Below are 5,851 nucleotides of genomic sequence, written 5' to 3' on the forward strand. Positions count from 1 at the left end.
ATATATATGACATATATAGATATATTTCAAAAGGCCATTACAGAGCAAACATATAAGATATCCAACACATAACTTCATCATCCAACCATATATATTACATGCATAGTTCCATCATACATAACAAGTTCAACATAGAGGCATCCAACCATATATATTACAACAGTTTCATCCAACGATACATGCATAGTTCAACGATACAAAAGAAACAGAGAAAGGGATAAGGAGCACTCCATCTATGCAAGCTTTCGTCAAGTGAATGAAATCTGCAAAATGAAAAATAAGAAAGTTAGAACAAGAAGAGTAGAACAAGAACAAGAGTAGAACAAGAAGAAGACTAGAACAAGAAGAGTAGAACAAGAAGAAGACTAGAACAAGAAGAGTATATCATTTATGAGCTAACTTACGTGAAATGGATCATATATGAGCTAACTAAGTTGAAATGGGTCGTTTATGAGCTAGCTAAGGTGAAATGGATCATTTATGAGCTAACTTAGTTGAAATGGGTCATTTATGAGCTAACTAAGGTCAAATGGATCGTTTTTGAGGTAACTAAGGTGAAATGGATCGTTTTTAGCTAACTTAGGTGAAATGGATCATTTATGAGCTAACTTAGTTGAAATGGATCATTTTTTAGCTAACTTAGGTGAAATGGATCATTTATGAGCTAATTTAGTTGAAATGGATCTTTTTGAGCTAACTTAGGTGAAATGGATCATTTAAGAGCTAATTTAGGTGAAATGGATCATTTTTTAGCTAACTTGGTGAAATGGATCGTTTATGAGCTAAATTAGTTGAAATGGATCGTTTATGAGATAACCTAGGTAAGATGGGTCATTTTGGAGTTAACCTAGGTGAAATGGGTCATTTTAAAGCTAATGTAGGTAAAATGGATCATTTAGGAGCTAATCTAGGTAAAATGGGTCATTTTTGAGCTAACTTGGATGAACTGGATCACTTATAAGCTAACCTAGGTAAAATGGGTCATTTTAGAGCTAACTTAGGTAAAATGGATCGTCTATGAGCTAACTAAGCTAATTATGCAATTTTTGACATAAGTAAGCTAAGTACAGATCGTTTTAGAGCTAACTTAGGTAAAATGGATGGTTTTGGAGGTCAGTAAGCTTATTAAGTCATTTTGGAGGAGAAGAAGCTAAGTCTAGGTCATTATGGTAAGCATTGGAGGAAATAAAGCTAAGTCTAGGTCTTTATGAATGTGTTAAGCAAAACACTAGATAAACTTACTAAGATCCAGGAGGTGTAGGAGCGGGGTGGCTCGTGTCGGTAGCTGGAGAAGGATCGTGCGATGCTTGTCTAGAGTTACGCTGCACCAAAGATCATTTCCAATGTCTTGTTAGCATGATGACACTCAAATGTTAAGACTAGCAAGTAATGTCCATTCAAATAAAACTCACCGTGGTCCCAGGAGCAATCACTGGCATCGGCGGAGCGGTCTGACCTGTCTTTTCGCACACAGACTGCACATTTGGTTTTGACGACTCAGTCATACTAGTTAGTAATGAGACAAACACTACATGAATGTTTTGGCTAATCTGCAGAAGAAACTTACCACAAGGAGCTCGTACATGGCCCTTGCCTGCATGTCATTCCGTGCCCTCTCCTCCTCCATCATCTTTGTCGTCCTCTCCTCCAACTCCCGCTGCCTCTCCGCCGCCTCCGCCAGAAGTTTCTCTGTTCTATCTCTCTCACTCTGTATAGCAGCCTGCAACACCACTCACATGACCATTTGTAATCATTGATGGAAGCGCACACAATGTAATGGAGAAAGATAACTGAGTACGTATCACTAACCTTGATGGCGAGTTGCACTGGCCGTTCACGAGGCCTTATCTCAGGAGCGGAGCTCGACTGGCGCGCCTTGATCTCCGGGAGAGTGCTAGGACAACAGATAAGTCCATCTCCAATGGCTATGGAGCCATGGGACCTCCCGCCACCAGATATCATCAACAGCTCTGGATCAATGGGACCCTGGCTCGGGTTAAAGTCCTCCCCTTTCCTCGCCTTCCCCTCATCTCTATATCTCACGAGCTTGTTGTGGGAGGAGATGTTGGTGAAGTTGTTTACATCATCAAGGTCAGACTGAGAGAAAGCCTTGACTTTCTTGAAAGAGGCAGTGTGGGCCATGGCATACAGGTCGTACACCTCTGGCACCTTATCCGCCTTATTGTAGCGTGCCTGAAAGAGAGAAACAATGAAAATTAGTAATTAAAGGGCTCAAGCTAGCATGATGAATGAATTGCATGAATCATGAAGCAAACCACATACCCAGTTGCGCCCGAACTGATATAAGTTGGAGCTGCCTTGATGGTGTGGCACACCTTCCATTTGGGCACGTTTGTCCTTGGCCTCGTTGTGGAGGGCTAGCCATTGTTTTGAGCACCACTCATCGACCAACACCTCCCAACAATCCATCTGATCCGCACACCATCTCGGAGGCGCCTAAGTTAGCAAATAGAAACTTGAGCGCTATGGCTAAGAATTACTAAATGAAGGAACTTAAGTAGAGAAGGCCTTAAGAATTACCTTCATGTACTGCTCCTTACTCAGGAACTTATCGCGGCACACCGGCTTGGTCTTCTTGATACCACGCAAGGCGTAGTAGTCTCGAACAGCCTGCACCCGAGCCTGGGCACCGCGGTCGACGAAGATGGGCCCGGCGGTGTGGCCATACTATCCAGCAACGCTCGGCGGAGAGGTGCGTCTAGAATGGAAGACCTCAGACCACGCTCCCGACCAGCGCCCACCATCTTTCAACACCTGCCATGACAAACAGTAAACGAAATTAGTACAACATAAAAAAAGACCGACATGAATAATAATATGTGTATCACTTAAGTGTATCATCATCAAGTACAACATAAAAAAATGTAATACCTGACACTACTAATAATCTCGATCAGTATCATCAATAAATGCATAATCATCATCATCGCTATAATCAATGACGGGCTCATAGGGTTCATTGGCATCAACATGTGCAAGGCCACCTTGACGTAATCGGTCAAGCATTGACAGGTCATCCGCAGCAGTAACCTCTTCTTGTTCCGGCTCTTCTTGTTCCTCCTCTGGGGTGATGTCAGATTCATTGTCGCTGTCTACTTCAATGTTTTGGGGTGAAGTATAGCGGTTCTTGAAACGCTTTTTGGAAAGACGTGCCTCTTGGAAGAATTCTCTTTCATATGTGTCTGGGTTAATGTGAGGTTCATAATCCTCTTCCTTTGGGGGAGAAAGTCTAGCACGTGGCGGCACTTCATAAAAGACATCCCAACCTTTCAGATTTGGATTAGTTTGGCAGGCCCACGGTAGATAGAATACTTGGGTCGCCTGTTGAGCCATAATATAGACATCAGAAACATCTAAATGAGTGCTTTGGTTGATTTCAACTAGCCCTACATGTTCATGAGTCCTTCTAGTCTCCTTCGGCTGAAACCAATAACATTTGAAGACTACGACATTCGGTGGGTTTTCACCATAGAACAGAAGTTCATAAATTGCTTCAACTCTCCCATAATACTCGGTACCTCCTTCGCCGATAGCAGATACACAACAATTTGTTGACTTTCGGTCGGCCATAGATAGCTCTTTGCCATAGGTACGAAAGCGATACCCGTTGATGTCGTACTTGTCAAATGAACAGACCTTATAGTCAAAACCATTAGCGACTTGTCTCAATTCGGCATCCATAGACTCTGAATTAGCCTACAAGTTTAATATGAAAGGATTGTTGCATTATGCACAAATTAGCGAATGAAATGAAATTGTCTAATAGAAATTACCGTTTTTTTGAACCAAGAGATGAAACCGGGATAGCCACCTCCTTGCTTTGCGAGAAGCTCATACTCTTCGACGGAATCCTTTTGGATCTCCGCTCCATATGAGAATATGGCGACGTATCGACTGTATGACATATCCAGGAATAAGAGTAGTTCAAAGGAAATAGAAGTTGCGAAACAATGTACCGAGAACTTACTCGATGTACGGCCGCACTTCTATCAGGTTGTTGAAGATATACAACGAAATGGTCCGCCATTCTTCGTTATCCAAAGATACTGGATCTGAAACACTAGCTGGTGCGAGATTCCCTTTGAATAGGCTAAGGTTGGATCCACCCTTTTTAGGCTCGTCAGCATTGTACCGAGGCTTCGGATTATGCAAATGACGATTTTTGGCTTCGTAGTGCGCTGTTACGAAGTTTGCCGCCTCCTCTGTGATGAATGCCTCAGCCATCGATGCTTCAATTCTATGTTTATTTTTACATTTTTCTCGAAGCGTCTTCTGCATCCTCTCAGTTGGGTAGCACCAACGATTTGGCACGGGCCCCCCAATCTTGCCTCGGTCAGGAGATGCAAAATCAAATGCTGCATTGGATTAAATAAGCCCGGTGGAAAGATCTTCTCTAACTTGCAGATCAACTCCGGCGCCAACTGTTCCATTTCTTCTAGCACGCCAGGCGATAGTTCTTTCGCACAAAGAACACGGAAGAAATAGCTGAGTTCTGCCAGTACTAGCCATTCATCCTCAAGGATGAAGCCACGCAACATCACCGACATTACCCACTCAATCCATATGTGCCAATCATGACTCTTGAGACCAAATATCTTCAGTTTATCAAGATTCGCTCCCCTCTTTAGATTCGCTGCATACCCATCGGGGAACATCAACTGTTGTTGCACCCACAAGAGAATTTCCCTCATAGCTGGCCTTCCAAGATTGAACCATGCCTTTGGCTTCGTCCAATTCTGCTTTCCTTTCAGTTCTTTCATGTTTTGTAACGGCCTATCACATAGCGCCTCCAGATCGACTCTAGCCTTAGTATTATCCTTTGACTTCCCATCTATGCCGAACAATGTACCAAAAAGTGCCTCGGCGATATTCTTCTCAGTGTGCATCACGTCGATGTTGTGTGGGCAAAGGAGGTCTTTGAAGTAAGGCAGATCCCATAAGCATGTTTTGTGAGTCCACGCGTGCTTAGTATTATACCCCTTGAAGTACCCTGGACGTTGTGGATCTGGCTCGAGAGTGTTTAACTGATCCAGGGTCTGTTGGCCTGTCAATGCAGGTGGTGCAGAGTTTTTGACAACTCTACCCCTGATGAAGTTCTTCTTGTGTTTCCTGAACTTATGGCGAGGATCCAGGAACTGTCTATGCATGTCGAAGCAAGAAAACTTGCGACCGGCCTGAAGCCAACGAAACTCAAGAGCTCCCTTGCATGTGGGACACGGGAACCTTCCATGCACACACCAGCCAACGAATAGCGCATACGCCGGCAAGTCATGCGTCGAGTACATGTACCAGACACGCATTATGAAGTTCCGTTTGCTAAAGGCGTCGTATGTCTTGAACCCATTATCCCAGGCTTCTTGCAATTCGTCCTTAAGCGGCTGCATGTACACATTCATATTTTTGCCCGGATAGTTGGGTCCTGGAATTATCAACGTCAGGAAAATGTTCTTTCTTTGCATAATCTGTCCGGGGGGGAGATTGAGTGGAAAGACAAATACGGGCCAACAGCTGTATTGGGCTGCCGTCATACCAAACACACTGAACCCATCAGTGTTGATGCCGACTCAAGGATGCCTCGGATCTGCCGCTTTGTCAGCATGTAATTCATCAAACTTTTTCCACGCAACACCATCCGATGTGTGTACCATCATCAGATTCCCATCTGCATCTAGTTCGGTTCTTTTGCCTGTTTTGTGCCATGTCATCTGTCTGGCCGTCTCTTCGACCATGAAAAGACGTTGAAGTCTTGGTACGATTGGCATATACCGAAGAACACTAACGGGGATTTTGGTCTGTGTCTTCTCACCCATACCGTTGTCTACCACAATAT

The sequence above is a fragment of the Triticum aestivum genome, chromosome 4A (genome assembly GCF_018294505.1).
Source record: "Triticum aestivum cultivar Chinese Spring chromosome 4A, IWGSC CS RefSeq v2.1, whole genome shotgun sequence".
Lineage (NCBI taxonomy): Eukaryota > Viridiplantae > Streptophyta > Magnoliopsida > Poales > Poaceae > Triticum > Triticum aestivum.